The sequence below is a fragment of the Chrysemys picta genome, chromosome 10 (assembly GCF_011386835.1).
Source record: "Chrysemys picta bellii isolate R12L10 chromosome 10, ASM1138683v2, whole genome shotgun sequence".
NCBI classification, from domain to species: Eukaryota; Metazoa; Chordata; order Testudines; family Emydidae; genus Chrysemys; species Chrysemys picta.
In genome coordinates this window covers 56,146,693-56,163,631 of record NC_088800.1, presented here as the reverse complement: position 1 = coordinate 56,163,631, position 16,939 = coordinate 56,146,693, and the positions used below count along the sequence as shown (strand labels likewise).

Below are 16,939 nucleotides of genomic sequence, written 5' to 3'. Positions count from 1 at the left end.
GGTCACTCAGCAAAGGCACCTGCCTGGCGGGGGAAGGGGGTTGAGTTTCCAGCCTATATTATATATGTACAGCAGCTGTGGCCTGGATGGCTTCCCTCCTCCGGGCAGCATGTTCGGGAGGCCTGGAGGAGCCTGGCGAGCTGGTTTGGGGTGAGCATTCCATGCCCAGGAGGCTGCATGGGAAAGATGTGATTGGTTGGGAGAGAAGCAGACAAATGGGGCATCAAGGCTGGCACCATGAGCGGAGTGGGTTGGGCAGCACAGTGGGGCACTAGGCCACAGGCAGCGTATCACAGGACCTGAAGGCAAGGAGGAGAAGCTGCATTCAATGACGGGGAGCCAGTGGAAAGATTCCCACTGGGGGTGATGTGGCCAGACTAGCGGGTCAGGTAAATGGTTTTGGGGGTTGCCTTTGCTATGGGCTGCAGGCCGATGGGGGTAAGGGGAAACCGGAGAGGAGGCAGCGGCATAGACTGCCAGCTCTTTGGAGCAAGAACCATCTCATTCTGTTTCGCCAGCACCTGGTGCAGCAGGTCCATGGCTGCTGCAATACACCCAATGAATAATGATCATGATAGTCAGGGGAGAGAGGGTGAGGGCCTGTGAAGGCCTCCGAGGGGCTGTGCAGGATCTGGACATGGCCTGGATGTGAGGAAGGTGGGAGAGGGAGAAGTCCAGTGCATGGCCTGGCCATGGCTACTCCAATTTACAGCAGGGCACAATGGGAACCAGACCCTCAGACCATGCTGGGGGTGTGAGCACAAGGCTGAGAGTCAAACCCAGCATCTGTCTTTTGCTCACTGGAAATCCCAGTGCTGGCTTGTTTGGGGCATGTCTGCCATTGGAATCAATGGCCAGGTGTGCCCTGGGCCCCAGGATCTCAAGGCAATGCCTGTTCATAGCACTCACTCGTGCTGCAAGGGCAGGGCTCTGCAGGGTGGGCAGGGTAAAGGACATGGGGGTCTGGGAAAGACTCCACAGGAGGTGACTGCCTAGGAAAGGGCTTCTCCGCAGAGGGCCATCTGAGGAAGTGGCATGTGGGAGAGATGTCCCTTGAGGTGACCATATGGGGGAGGGGGCTATTTGCACTATCTTGAGTAATGCATGCCTGAGAGGCTGGTGAACCAGTCTGGGGGTTCCAGGCATTGCAGGGGGAGTAGCTGTTAGGAGGAGGGAGACTTGGGAAGCAGAGAACCCTAGGAGGGAGCTAGCTGGGGGGGAGCACCCCAGGAGTGGGCTGGCAGATGGTGAGGGGGAGGCATCCCAGCACTGGTATCTGATATGCCAGGCTCCCCATCAGCAGGGTCTAAAACTTCATAAAGGCACTGCTGTCCTGCCTGCTGTAGAGCAGAATAATGGGCAAGGTCACTGGGGATCAAATTAATGGGAATTTAGTTGTGTGCAGCTTCCCCGTTCCGACTGGCTGGCTCGTCCAAGCGCCGGGTAATTGACTCTTCTCTGTGTGACAGAATTTCTCTCTGGAGGATCCATGGCATTTAATGAAGGAATCGCAGCTTAATGTCATCCAGCTGGCTGCACAGGCCACCCAGCCCTCATTTCAGTCTCTGGATTGCATGGAGCTTTCTCCAACCGAAGCAGGAACAGCGTCCTGTGCAAATTAAACCCCACTGACTGAGGAGCAGAGCGTGTGGAGAGAGCACTGGGCGAGGCTGAGAATGGGATGTGTGCTTATGTCCTTTCTCTCATGTCTCCTTCCTGCACGGGCACCGTAACAAGGCCCCCTATGTCGGGAGGCACTCAGCCCGGCTGCAAAGGGTGCCTGGAGCCAGAGGATGCTGAGAACTCAGGGCACTGCCCATCTAGGAACACTTGCCCCCAGCGCTGAGATGCCACCTTGGGCCATGACTATGCTATGCAGTCTATACGGGCATAGCTACAGCACCATAGCTATGCTGGCATAACCCCATAGTGTAGATGCCACCTACAGTGATGGAAGAGGTTTCTGCATTGCTGTAGGAACGTCACCTCCCCAAGCATTGGTAGCTAGGTTGACAGAAGTATTCTCCAGTGACCCAGCTGCCTCTACACTGGAGATTAGGTTGGCTTACCTGGTGGGGGGTGGGGTGGAATTTTTCAGCCCTTCTGCCCCCTGAGCGCCATAGCTATATCCACCTACGTTTTAAGTGTAGACTAGGCCTTAAAGTGGGGGCTCATGGAAATCCTGCAAACCAGGCCAACCGAGAGGGGAGAGCCCGGCTTTGTACCCCACTAGGATGCTGTCATTAGAGCATCATGGCGGCAGGTCTGCGATTCTCCAAGAAGAGACATTTTCACCCTAAGCTGCTGTTTCCAGGCGGTTCTCAGTTCTTCTGAAATGCTGGTGCTATACCGCTTCCTCGCTAGGAAGAGCAAGCTGCTTTGATGCTCCACAGAACACCTCCGCTGCTTTCCTGACCCTGCTCTCACCCAGCCGCCTCTGTAACAGGAAGGGACCCAGCAGATGTGTATGCATGACCTACAGAAGGGGAGGGATGTGACTCATCGGGCTCTGGTAATGGAAGAATAAGGGGCGGTGGATTGAAATGTGAAGGGGAAAGTACTTTTTCACGTAAAACATAATTAATGTGTGGAACTCACTGTCACGAGATGACCTCAGGGCCAAGGGCTTAGTGGGGTTCAAAAACCTTGTAGGCCCTTCCGTGGATAATGAGAACTAGTATGGCTGCAACAGAAGAGACCGACATGTATGAGAACCGGAGAACTGTTCGCTCCAGGGCATGAACCACCCTCCCTGGTGGGGGTAGGGTGACACTGCCCTAGTGGGCAGGTTGTATCAGAACTCATCATTAGGGGGTTTCCTGCCCTTCCTCGACAACATCGGGTCCTGGCCACCATCAGTGCCAGGAGACTGAGCCGGATGGCCCCTGGTCAGACCCAGCTTGGTGTTTCTCAGATTGTCCCCTGGCCCACTCTCTGTCCCCTGTAATGGGAGCGTTGCTGCTCTTGAAAAATGCCAGCGGAGAAGGCAAGGTCATAAAGAGTGAAGCAGACACCATGCACATGACAGAGCCCTGCTCTCCCCTTCCTTGCCCTGCACACACATGCCCATGCTGACTGTGCTGTGTGACCCCACTGAAGTCACTGAGACTGGGCACAGCAGGAAGCAGACAGTACTAGCCAGCACCTGGGCTGGAATGATACCCCACCACCTGCACTCTTGGGGTTGTTGCATGGTGTGCAGCAGGAAGCACAAGGTATTTGGCTCCAGTGTGAATGCAAGGAAGGCTAGATACCATGGTGACAGGTGTCTTCGAAAAACAGGGCTGGACAGTTTTGTGCAACTCCCTCTGTGACATTTTGAGCAACTCAATGAATGAACAAACTTGAACATTTGTAAATAATTGATATGACCCATAAATTTAGGCCAGAACTACATTAGAAATTTTTGCCAGTACAGTAATGTCAGGGAGGTGGAATTCTTACAATCTTCCTGTACTGGCAAAAGGAAGATGATGCTAGTGTTGGAGTGAACCAGAGAGTTTTATGGACAAATGGTGGTTGTTGAAATTGTGGTGGAAATCTATGAGGGAGTTTAAGTCGCCTGTCCAGAGGATGAAAATGTCTCTGATGGTTTTGCGGAGCATTTGTCCAAAAATTCTTCTTCAAGGTAACCTATGAAAATAGTGGCATATTGGGGACAGCACAATCAGCTGCAGCAATAGAATCCTACAGACAGCTACATACAAGAAACTCGCGGCTTGCCACTCCTAACCACCCCAAACACACCAAGAAATCTGTTATCTACACCCAGGCATTCAGATACCACAGATTATGCTCTGAGGAGAAAGTCCGGGATATAAACCGTAACACACTCAAAACTGCCTTCATCGAACAAGGACACCCCACCAGAGAAGTAGATGGCATCATGGAAGGGCCACCCCAATATCCAGAGAGAATCTGCTTCAATACAGAAATAAAAACCCTTCCAGTTGCACACCCCTAGTTGTCACCTACCAGCCCACACTGGAACGCATACGGTGTTTCATCAAACTACAACCCATACTGGATGGTGACCCCATCCTGAAGGAAATCTTTTCTGAACCCCCTCTTCTGGCCTTCAAAGAACTCCCCCCATGCCTCCCGCCCAAGCTTTCCACAGACCAGGACACAGCACCTCAAAGCAGTACCAGACACTGCCAGAACAACAGATGCAAAATCTGCAGACATATCTCCATTGCTACGATGATCAACACCCCCCACAATGCACCGTTCAAGATCCATGGGTCCTACACATGTCTATCACAACATGTGGTGTACCTCACTCACCCTGTGCTCGAAATGGCCCGGAGCACTGCTTTACCGCGTTATATCCGAATTCGTGTTATATCGGGTCGCGTTATATCGGGGTAGACAGGGCCGGCTCTAGGATTTTGGCCGCCCAAAGCAAAAACAATTTTGGCCGCGCCCCCCGCCCCCCCGGTTCTTTAATTACCCCACCCCCAGCCCCGCCTCAACTCCGCCCCTTCCCCAAATCCCCAGCCCTGCCTCCTCCCTCCAGGCTCTCAAGCCTAGGAGGGAGGGAGGGAGGGGGAGAAGCGGCGCCCGCGCCGCGGCCACTCGGAGTCTCGCCCCCCCAGGTTTGAGAGCCTGGGAGGGAGGGGGAGACCCCGAGTGGCCGCGGCGCAGGCGCCGCTTCTCCCCCTCCCTCCCTGGCTCCCAAGCCTGGGAAGGAGGGGGAGCAGCGGCGCGGGAAACGGCCGCTCGGGATCTCCCCCTCCCTCCCAGGCTTGAGAGCCTGGGAGGGAGGGCGAGTAGCGGCGCGCGAATCAGCTGCTTCACGCGCCGTGTCAGCAGCAGCGGAGGTGAGCTAGGGCGAGCGGGACACATTTTTAGGGGCGGCATTCTGGCGCCGGCCATGCTGCCCCAAGCACCAGCTTGTTTTGCTGGTGCCTAGAGCCGGCCCTGGGGGTAGAGATGTACGTTAGGGAACTGAGCCTGAGAAGAGCTGAGCACTCTCAGCAGTCATGCAGGGCACTCAGCAATTCACAGGGTCAGGACCTTGTTCTCTCATTGGCTGTCATGCAGACCCCCCACTCTCCATTCCTTCCCATTGGCTGGCACACATTCCTACCTCCTCTCCCATTGGCTGTCTAGTGACATTCCTTTGGCAATCAATGCATCTGTGCACGGCTGCTAATGAGGCTGGGAGGCTATTTCAGGTAAATTTAGCATCTTTTAATGCAGTCAAGCACCGGTGATCAGCCAGTGCTCTGCAGGCCACTGTGCAGGAGCCAGCACTGGCTGGCCTAATTCAGTGCCATGCTCTGCAACCAACCACCTGGAGCAGCCAAAGAAGGGAACATGTTTAAAGGGCAGGGGAGAGATTGAAAGGAAGGGTGATAACATGGGGCTTGTCTGGGGCCAGAACAGCCCCCAGATGTAAACTCTCCTGAACTTGGGGGTTGCAGTTTGTGGGCTGAGTCCCCCTCTCTGCAGGGTGTTGCAGGCTCTCAGAGATCTAACAGCCTGCACCTCTTCTCTTTACAGAGCAGCAGCACTGGGAAGCAAAAGGACAGAATCCCATGCCCCCACTCGCCAAGATGAGAGGCAGATGTTACAACCCAGGGATGCGGCAGAAAGCTGCAGGACGCTGCTGGAGCTGGCATGCAGAGGGCAGGCCTGCCCTGAAGGCTGTAAGGTGGGTGGAGAGAGGGCCCAGGCCGTCACAGAAGCGGGCCTGGATTCCTGCCTTTAATGCAGGGGTGGGCAACCTACTGCCCGCGGGCCACATCTGGCCCACAGGACTGTCCTGCCCAGCCGTCAAGCTCCTGGCCCGGGAGGCTAGCCCCCAGCCCCTCCCCTGTTGTCCCCCTCCCCTCCCCTCCCGCCGCAGCCTCAGTTTGCTCACTCAGCCGCCAGCGCAAAGCTAGTCTGGGCGGTGGGGCTGTGAGCTCCTGGGGCAGCGCAGCTGCAGAGCCGGCCTGACCCGGTGCTCTGTGCTGCGTGGTGGCGGTGGCGGCAGTGTGGCCCGGCTCCAGCTGGGCGGCACAGCTGTAGCGCCGCCAGCCACCGGTGCTCCAGGCAGCGCGGTAAGGGGGCAGGGAGCAGGGGGTATTGGATAGAGGGCAGGGGAGTTCGGGGTGGTGGTCAGGGGGCGAGGGTGTGGATAGGGGTCGGGGAGGAAACAGAGGGTTGAATGGGGGCAGGGATCCCGGGGGGGCAGTCAGAAAGGAGGGGGGGTTGGATGGGGCACCAGGGGGCCGTCAGGGGCAGGGGTTTCAGGGGTAGTCAGGGGACAGGGAGCGCGGGTGTGTGGATGGGGCAGGGGTCCCAGAGGGGCTGTCAGGGAACAGGGGGGTTGGATGGGGCAGGAGTCCCGGGGGGGGTGTGTGCAGATAGGAGGTGGGGGCCGGGCCACGACTCCCTCCCCTAACCAGCCCTCCATACAATTTACAAAACCCGGTGCAGCCCTCAGGCCAAAAAGTTTGCCCGTCCCTGCTTTAATGGTAGCTGGCTGCTCTGACAGCATGGCCACCTGCAGGTGGCAGCAGCCAAGAAGGTGTGTGATGGTTTGGCCAGCGTGGGCACGTGCTCCTTCAGGCAATGTGTTCCTTCCCACCCCATAAATCCAGTGCCTTTGCAATGTGAGCAGCACAGGACCTGCTGCAACAACTGTAATGGGCAGGGAAATGGAGCCGGGGGGTGTCGGGGATTTTATGTGCAGGCTCTGGTCTTATTACTCTGGCAGCACCATTCAGTGCTCATAGGGTGACCAGACAGCAAATGTGAACAATCGGGACGGGAGGTGGGGGGTAATAGGAGCCTATATAAGAAAAAGACCCAAAAATCGGGGCTGTCCCTATAAAATCGGAACATCTGGTCACCCTAAGTGCCCACCACACTCAGGATGCTGCTTCCAGCAGAGTGTGTGAGAGCCTAGACAAATGGAGGCAGGATGGGAGGAGAACCCACTGGCTGTTCCTGGCCTAGAAACATGCTCAGAAAACTGAAAACAAGTCTCGCAGCCAAACAGGCCCCATTATTCCAGTGCAGTAAAGGGGCACCCAGCCCTCCCCAATAGCCAGTGATGCTTGGCACCCACCATGGCCATGCGGCTCGGCAGGCTGGTTGTGGGGAATTGCTCTGGCCTTTCACAAAGGAGGAGTGGCCAGGGCCAAACCTGGTGGAGGTCATCTAAACCACAACCTATGGTGTAACTGCAGCAGTGGCTGTGGATTGACACTCACTCGTGCCAGTCTAGCTAGTGTGCTTAATAATAGGAGCACTAACAGGGTGGCACAATCTTCAGAGTGGGCTAGCAACCCACAAGATCCCCAGCAGGCATGTTCTAGGGCAGCTAGTCCGCTCTGGCATCCACACCTTCGCTGCTACTAGTACCCGCACTAGTTAGATTAAAACTCATGTGAGTGCACCTAGCCATGCTACAGTGACATGTCCATTTGCAGTGTAGACATACTTTTGCACTCTTCTCCAGGAGCAGGGACTGTCTGGGGAGTTTCAGTTTTCTTTTGGAAAAAAACTAGGAAATTCGTAATAAAAACTCCATTGAAAGGCCCATTGTTAAGGTTGCAAAGCCAAGCACTCAAATGTTAAGAAATGACAGTTATTGTGGTCCACAAACCTAATTCAGGCCCCTGGTTCCTGGCCATTATGTCCCACACTAACATGCTGGTTTTGCTCAGGACCCTGTCTCATGCAGTGCAGGATATGCTATGCACTATTCCTTGTACCTTCAGCAGCCAGTGGATGGCCCAGCTAATCAGGGCTCAGTAGGGACTGAGGCTGTTGCCTGCAGGACTCCAGCCTCATTCACAGCAGAAGTTGGAACATGGGACTGAGGCAGGGCCATGAAGGACGAGAGAGGACAGTTTCCTGGTTAAGTCACTGGAGTGGGTGGAGACCCAGGAAACCTGGGTTCAGACTCCGCTACTGGTCTCTTCTGTGATTAAACCAATGACTTCAGAGGTGGCAACTAATTTCCACAGTGCCCAAATGAAGACACCTGGGGTCTGATTTTCAGACATGCTTCTGAACACTTAAGCCTGCAACTGAACTCACTGGGAGCTTCAGATGCCCAGCGTCTCTGAGAAACCAGACTGTGATGGTATGTTCACCCCACACCAGCCAGAGAGGTTAAGGTTGCTGGGTGGGCCAGTGAACTGCGGCGGCTGCACCTGGAGGAGGAGCCAGGGAGCAAGGAGGACTGATTAAAGGGTGAAGCCAGGAACAGGTGGGGCTGGTAGAAAGCCAGGTAGCTGAGGGCGGAAGGGGGCTGCATGGAGGAGGGCTGCAGTCCCTCTCTCTGAAGCTAGGGAGAGCAGGGGGTGTGGCCCGGGGGGAAGGACATGCCCGCAGGAGGGTGGAGAAGGAGCCTGAGAGAGGCAGCGTAAGAAGCAGTCCAGGGAAAGAGCAGTAAGGTTTGGGAGAGTGCAGACCTTAGCCTCTGGTTATAGGGTCCCTGGGCTGGAATGCAGAGAACGGGGGGTGGGGAAGGGGGCTGAGTTCCCCATCCAGCCACTGGGGAAGTGGCACAGTCAGGGTAGTGCAATTGGAGACCGCCTGGGATGGTTCATCCTGCAGGGGAAGGGAGAAACACGCATAGTGACCTGGCTGGAAGGAATTGCCTATAAAAACAATAAACGTGGATCACAGAAAATGCTGTGCTTTCAGCGAGAGCTTTCTCCACCTGGCATTTCATTCACTCAGCAACCACTGGCTCCTGGCCACTCTCAGGACATGGGGTTTGCGACCATAAATGTGTCGCAGCACTGTTACACCCTGGCCTTGTGGGGCAGCCGTTGTGCAAAGCTCCTTACATACTGGAGCATTATTAGCACACCTGCCTCTGGTGCAAGCACAACCCCTGCTGTTCTCGTGCAGGGTCCTCACGCAGCTCTGCTGATGCCCCTCAATCCCGATCCAGAGCCCCCTGCTGTCTCAGCCCTGGGCTCCCCCCACCCCTCAGCTCTGTTGGTGCCCCTCAATCTCAACCCACGGCCCCCTGCTATCCCAATCCTGGGTTCCCCACACACAGCTCTGCCAGCACCCCTCAATCCTGACCCATAGCCCCGTGCTATCTCAATCTGTGCTCCTCACACACAGCTCTGCCAATGCCCCTCAATCCCAATCCCAGAGCCCCCTGCTATCCCAGTCCTGGGCTCCCACCATCCCCCAGCTTTGTCAGTGCCCCTCAATCCTGACCTATAGCCCCCTGCTATCCCAATCCTGGGTTCCTCCACACAGCTCTGCTGGTGCGCCTCACTTCTGACCCCAGCCTAGGCAGGCCACTCTTCCGGTATTAAACTAGATAGCAAGGTCACACTGGCGGGGGTGGAGCAACACACTCTTCAAATGGTGCTCCTCCCGCACGTGGCATGACCTCACACACACAGAGTCTGTGAGGTCACACCACATGGGAGGTGCCATTTTTAAGACCTAGCACCGCCTCAGCTGTCCTCCCCCGTTCAACCAGCACTAGCTCCCCTCTGCTCCGCCATGAGATCTCTCACTGGTGGTGCAGGAGCTGTCCCTTCTTCAGCTCCTGCCCTCTCTCCACATCTGCCCCCTCTGGTCCGTATCTCCTCCCTCCCCTGTTTGCAGTCACTAAGGACTGCTCTGGGAGGAGTTCTGGGGTACAGCTCATGTGAGAGACACTGTAATATACAGGTGTCCTGCAACACCCGTAGAAAGGCCAGGTGTTTTCTGAATCCAGATCAGCCTCAGTCCCATCCTGGAGCAGCCAGTTCCACATCGTAGCTACTGTTCCTTTGCACTCATTACGAATGTGTGGTCTTTGCCACTGGCTCTCATATTGTGAGACAGGGTACAGACTCCAGGCCATCCCAGATGTCCTCTTCCAGAGGACAGGATCTCAGACTCTTTTACCCTCCCTGCTATGGCAGATCCCCCACCCCTCTGCAGCAGGTCGCCGCGCTCTGTTTCCGTCCTCAGATCCGGTTCTGTTTCTGCTCTTCTCTAGGCAAGCTAGTGCATTAAAGAGGAGGGCATATCTAACAAGCCCTAACCAGGGCAATGCAGCATGATGGCAAAGGGCTGGGTAGTTGGGAGGAGCTGGATGGCAGCAGGGCTGGGTGGTTGGAGCCTGCTTTGCTCTGTCATGGCTTTGTAGTGCCCATTCCAATCCGAAGGTCACCAAGGTCGCCATCCTGGAACAGGGCAGCACCCTGCTTGTCCAGCCTTGTCCCTGGTTGTGCTCATTGCTACCTGTATGAAGGGAGTTGGAAGCTTAGCAAGCCCATAATGGTGTAACGGGCCAGAGAGGAAGTTCCCCTGAACCCTTATCAGCCAGTGAGTGGCTTGTGCCCAGGACAGCAGGGTTTTGGCCTTTTCCAAGTGTGTTTTCATCCTCTCTGATAGAACTCAAGATGGTCTCGATGCCCATTGAAATGTCCAGTGCCCGTTGGAATCCTCATCTCTTTGCCTCCATGTTCCCTAGTGGCTGTGAGTTCCACAGGCTAACTGTGTCACGGGAGTGTGGTTCCTTTGGTCAGTGTTCTGCTGCCTCTCGGTGCCATTGCCTGTCCCCTCATTGGTGTGTGATTTCTGTGTTGCCTGGCAATGATGGCTGCTCACTGTCTGAGTGAAGGGCGGGGACTCGGGGCTGTCCGCCTAGAACAAGGAGTCGTGTATTTTTAGTTATTAAGTTTTCATATTTTCATTTTAACTGAATTAATAATGTCTGCTGAGTGGCACAGCATTGCATTGTCAACTGATTGGCTGGAATGCCTGGCATGTGACAATCTCTCACCAGCTGATTGGCTAGAATTCAGAGGGGGCGGGGAGTTCTGACAGTTGACTGGCTAGAATGGTGGCAGAGAGGTGTCTCTGGCTGGGAGAGTTTGAAGGTGGCCTTTTCATTCCCACTGCCACAGGGCAAGTGGCTGGCTGCACTGAGACATTTGGCAGGCTTCTCTGATGGGCCGAAACTGTACACACCTGCTGGCTTGGAGTGGCTCAGATCCCACAGCTGCGGGGGCCACAGCTACAGAAGGTCCAGGCAGGGCAAGGCACAAAGTAGACTCTCCTACCTGACACTGGAGCACACCCCCTACCCCACCTGAGAGACCTCACACCAGCTGACCCCAGGCCCAATGCCTCCCCATTTGGCATCAGAATATCCCAGATGGAATTGCTTTGCCCAGCTGATCCCAGGTGCCACATGAGGGGAACAGACTGATGTCACAGGTCTCAAACCGAGGCCTTTGACTTCTCAGCCAGCGATCACATCCTGGCCACCACCTGAGGTCTGTTGAAACAGGGTGGCTGAGGAGCTAGCAGAACTACAGTTTGGTATCTTTTTTTTAATGAAATTACAAGTTTGATTAATAAAGATAATAGAGTTGATGTAATAAACTTAAGACTTTAATAAGGCATTTAACTTGGTACTGCACAACATTTTGATTAAAAATACTAGAAAGGTACAGAAGTCACATGGCCTATAATAAATGGATTAAAAGATGGCTAATTGATAGGTCTCAAAAATTAATTGTAAATGAGGAATTATCATGGAGTGGGTGTGTTTTCAGTGAGGTCCTGCAGGGATCAGTTCTTGGCCTTAAGCTATTTAATATTTTTATCAAAGACCTGAAAGATAACTTAAATAATCAGTGTGATGGGATGTACCTGGGCCTTCATGGCCCCCTGCTGGAGGCTCTATGCTCCTACTACACACTGTTCCAGAAAGTAGCAGTGAAGATGGGTCCTCCAGGGCTGCCTAGAAAGGCTGCACAGAAGCAGCCAATCAGAACACACTAGGCTCAGATAAAAGGAGCTGGAGGGGCTGAGCCTGGCTGGGACTAGAGCAGCAGGGGTGGGGACTCCTGGCTGGTCACAGGAGCTTGAGAGAGATCCAAAGGATGGGTTCTAGTGGTATTTTGCACATAGTGAGGAGGAAGAGGATCTGAGAACTTCAGCCCTGAAGTCAGGGCAAAGAGAAGGGGGCAATGTGGGAAAAGGCCCAGGGAACATCCCATCACCACATAAACTGGAGGCAGTGGTATGTGGCTGCTGTGTGTAGGGTCCCTGGGTTGGACCCAGAGTAGTGGGCAGGCCCGGGTTCCCCCACTGGCCACTGATGAAGTGGTCTAAGCCCCAAGAAGGGGAGAAGGCTTGTTTAGAAGCCTGAGTGAAGGGTAGGATTTAAAGGGCCCAAAAATGGGGCTGAAGATCCTGGTGAGGGCTGACAGTTTGTTGAACTCTTTGATACCCCAGAAGGGGTTCCTTCATCTTGGCTGTGTGACTTGGCTGGAGGACTGAGCCACCAAAGACCTACCTCATGCGGTTGGCAACCTACAGGGGGTGCCAGGAATAGGGAAAAAAGATTGCAGCACCACACCCAGCTGATAGGAGTCACTCACAAGAGGTGAGTGTCCCCCATTACAATCACTGATGAAGTCTGCAGATGACCCAAAAATCGGGAGAGTGGTAAATAATAATGAGGACAGGTCACTGCTAGAGCGTGATCTGGATTACTTGGTAAACTGGACACAAGCAACTAATTTGCATTTTAATATGGCTAAATGTATACATCTAAGAACAAAAAATGGAGCCCTACTTACAGGATGGGGGATGCTATCCTGGGAAGCAGTGACTCTGAAAAAGATTTGGGGTCACGGTGGATTAATCAGTTGAACATGAGCTCCCATTGCGGCACTAAGGCCAAAAGAGTTAATGCAATCCTTTGATGCACAAACAGGGGAATCTTGGGTAGGAGCAGAGAGGTTATTTTACCTCTGTATGTGACACTGGTGCAACTGCTGCTGGAATACTGCATCCAGTACTGGTGTCCACGATTCCAATTGTTGATAAACTGGAGAGGGTTCAGAGAAGAGCCAAGAGAATGATTAAAGGATTAGAAAACCTGCCTTATAGTGGTAGACTCAGGGCTGTCCCTAGCTATTTTAGTGCCCTACACAGCCCCCAGGCCTGAGTGGGGTGTGTGTGTGTGGCTGGCCCCAGGCCTCCATGGGGGGGCTGTGTGGGGCCCCGCCCCAGGCCTCCGTGGGAGGGGGTGTGGCCCCAGACCTCTGTGGGGGATGGGGGATGGCCACTTCCTGCGGGAAGTGGAGTGACCTGGCCCCAGCCTCCTCTGATCCCCTGACTCCCAGCTGCGCCGCCGTACCTACATGAGGAACAAATATTTAATAGACTCTTTAATCTAGCAGAGATGAGCCAATGGCTGGAAGTTAAAAATAGACAAATTGAGACTGGAAATAAAGTGTACATTTGTTTTAACCGTGAGAGTAATTAATCATTGGAACAATTTATCAGTGGTGGTGATGGATTCTTCATCACCTGAAATTTTTAAATCAAGACTGAATGTTTTTCCAAAGATCTGCTCTAAGAATTATTTTGAGGAAGTTCTCCGGCCTGTGCTGTACATGAGGTCATACTAAATGATCACAGTCATCCCTTCTGGCCTTGGAGTCTATGAATAAGAAGGTTTTTTTAATGTATATGAGGAACCCAAAAAATCTTAGCAGTGGCCTAGGCCTATTACTAAATGGAGATGGTAAAATTGTTAATGATGCAGAAAAGGTGGACGTGTACAATAAATATTTCTGCTCTGTATTTGGAAAGAAGCAGGATCACGTATCACATGAGAATGAGTAAGTACTTTCCAGTCCATTAGTAACTGGAGGATGCTAGACAATGTCTATTAGGACTAAACATTTTTAAATCGGCAAAACCAGATAACTTGCACCCAAGAGTCCTAAAAGAGTTGGCTACGGAGATCTCTAGCCCACTGATGTTAAGGTTTAATAAATCTTGGAATATCAGAGAAATTCCAGAAGACTGGAAGAGTGCTAATGCTGTGCCAATATTCAGAAAGGGCTAGCAGGATGACATGGTAACTATAGGCTAGTTAGGCTGACAAATCTCAGGCAAAACGTTGGAAAAGCTCATATGGGATTCAATCAATGAAGAATAGTAATATCATTAATGCCAGTCAACATGGTTTTATGAAAAATAAGTCGTGTCAAACAAACCTGATTTCATTCTTTGGTGAGAGTACCAATTTGGTTGAAGGTAACTGCATAGATGTAATGTACATAGATTTCTGTGAGGCATTTGACTTAGCAGTGCACAACATTCTGAATAATTTAGCACTGTACAATATCAGTAAAGTGCATGTTAAATGGTTAAACTGGCTAACAATGATCTCAAATTAGTTATCAATGGGGAATCATTATGGAATGGAGATGTTTCTAGTAGGGTTCTGCAGGGATCAGTAGTAGACCCTACACCATTAGAATTTTTTATTCATGATCTGGAAGTAAATATAAAATTTGCAGATGACATGAAGACTGGCAGAATGATTAATATAATGATGGGAGGACAAGGCAGTCATAGAGAGCAATTGGGATCAACTGGTTACCTGGGCCCATTCAAACACAACGTGTTTTAATACCAACAAATGCAAAATTATACATTTAGGAGCAAAGAATACAGGCCATGCCTACAGAATTGGGGGCTGTATTCTGGAAGCAGTGACTCTGAAAAGGATTTAGGGCTCAGCAGGGACAAGCAACTGAACATGAGCTCCCAGTGCGATGCTGTGGTAAAAAGGGATAATGCAATCCTTGGATGGCTAAAGCAGGGAGTAAGGAGCTGATTTTACCTCTGTGTACAGCATTCTGAGACCAATACTGGAATAGTGCATCCAGTTGTGACATCAACTTTTTAAAAAGGATGTTGAAAAATTGAAGAGGTGCAGAAAAGAGCCACAAAAATGATTCAAGGACTGGTGAAAATGCCCTAGAGCAGGGTAATTAATTATTCTTTGTCAAGGACCAAATTTCTTGGTCAAGGTATAGTCAAGGTCCAGACTCCAGAGGAAATAACACAAAACATAATAATGATGATAATAAATAATAAAAAGATTTCAGGGTCTATTCAAAAGCATCTGGCAGTCTGGCTTTGGCTCACAGTCTGCCTATTGAACAACCCTGGCCCTCGAGTGAGAGACTTCAAAAGCTCGGTCTGTTTAGTGTATCAAACCAGAGATTGAGAGGTGACTTGATTAAAGTGATAAGTACCTTCATGGAGAGAAAATACCAGGTACAAAAGGGCTCCTCAGTCTAGCAGAGAAAGGCAGAACAAGAACCAATGGCTGGAAGATAAAGCCAAATAAATTCAAGTTAGAAATTAGGCACAATTTTTAAACGGCGCAGGTGCTTAACCCCAAGAACAAACTACCAGGGGAAGCAGTGGATTTTCCATTACATGATCACATCAAGACAGCATGCATTTCTGGAAAATATGCTTTAGGCAAACACAAGTTATTGGTGTCAACGCTGATTTCCCCACTCTGGCACTTCGAGTGCAGAAGGTGGGAGCCCGCAAGGATTCTAAAAATTAATACTGGCCACTCCAGGCTTGTATTAAACTCCCAAGGTTACAGCTTTTCTCTGACCCTGGAGGGTAGATGCTGCCACCACCCAAGTGCAAAAACCCCTTTGAGTATAGGTGCTGACTTCCCCTCTGCCAGGCATGCTACACCCCCCCTGCCCCACCTCTTCCCACCCCTGCACTGCCCTCATCCCACACCCATTCCACCCCTTCCCCAAAGTCCCCACCCCACCCCCGCCCCCTTCCTACCCCCATTCCACCCCCTTCCCCCAAGTCCCTGCTCCTGCCCTGCCTCTTTTCCACCTCCTCCCTTGAGCGCATCGTGTCCCCTCTCCTCCCCCTCCATCCCAGAAAGTCCTAAGCACTGCCAAACAGCTGTTAGGTGGCGGGGGGGCAGGAAGCGCTGGGAGGAAGGGGGAGGTGCGGGGTCGCGGTGCACTGGGGGGGAGAAGGAGGCGAGAAGGGTGGAGCTTGGTTGCCAGTGGGTGCAGAGCACCCGCTAATTTTTCCCTGTGGGTGCCCCAGCCCCGGAGCACCCACGGAGTCAGCACCTATGCCTTTGAGAACCCAGGAAGGTGCACTTGGGAATTCCTTCCTGTGGGGTACTCTCAAGCCCTTTCACTCCCCTCCTCCAGGGAAGACCTGAGAAAGAAAACAAAGGAAATTAGCTGTTGCCACCAGCTAATTAAACAACATGTGCACAAACCTCTTAGGACACAAAATCCAATCCTGGTCTTAAAAAAGGTAAATGTTATTAAAACCAAAAAGAAAGAAATACACTTGAACTCTCAGGCTATTGCTAGATTTAAAAAACCCACTTACAAAAATTAAGCGTCAAGAATAACCTTCTTGAGGTCCAGCTTAAAGGTTACCAGCAAAACAAAAGCATTTGAGGTTAGCACATCGGAGTCTGCAAGCCAGTAAGAAATAAAAGAGATAAACCTAATCCCGTCTTCCTAGACATTTTGTGATCTACTTACCTATCTGGGGTTTCAAATGAGTAGTTTCTAGGTATGATCTGATGATTTTTCATACCTGGCCCAAGCTCTTACAGCATAGTTCCAGACCTGTCTCTGCTCTCTGGGAGAACAACACAAACAGACAAAGGGGAAGTTTTTCCCCAATTTTTAAAAAGTTCTAGCCTTCCCATTGGCTCTTTTGGTCAGGTGCCCACTCCCTTCCTTTTACCTAAGGACTTTTTAACCCTTTACAGGTAAAGCAAGTAGAAAACAGCTACCTAGAGGATTTTATAGCTAACTGGCTGACTGTGTGTCCATAAAAGGGAGCTATCCCCACCCTTTCATTTATTACAATTGGGGTCAATACAATAGTGGGCATAACCGGGTGAAATGCAAGGGCCTGTGGTATACAGGTCAGACTAGATGATCTAATGGTCCCTTCTGGATTTATACTCTCAGGATATCTGAACTGAGTCATTAGATTCAATTCCGCCCCCCTTATTATTTTTTTTAATGTGCAAGCAATAAAAGCACCACCCAACCCCAAAACACTACAGTTTTGTAGCTGAAATGTGCAAAGTTCAGGGTTAATTGCTTTAGGCTTGGAAAATGAAAATTGACAGGTC

At 52.0% G+C, this 16,939-nt stretch overlaps 1 long non-coding RNA gene across 1 annotated transcript; it reads right to left on the bottom strand.

Moving 5' to 3' along the window:
- Positions 1-6,345: 6,345 nt before the first annotated feature.
- LOC135974024 (uncharacterized) lies at positions 6,346-16,445 on the bottom strand. The gene is made up of 3 exons (XR_010591135.1): positions 16,335-16,445; positions 15,042-15,115; positions 6,346-10,611 (listed from the first exon to the last, which is right to left on the bottom strand). It is a non-coding gene; the product is annotated as an uncharacterized LOC135974024 (long non-coding RNA).
- Positions 16,446-16,939: the final 494 nt, after the last annotated feature.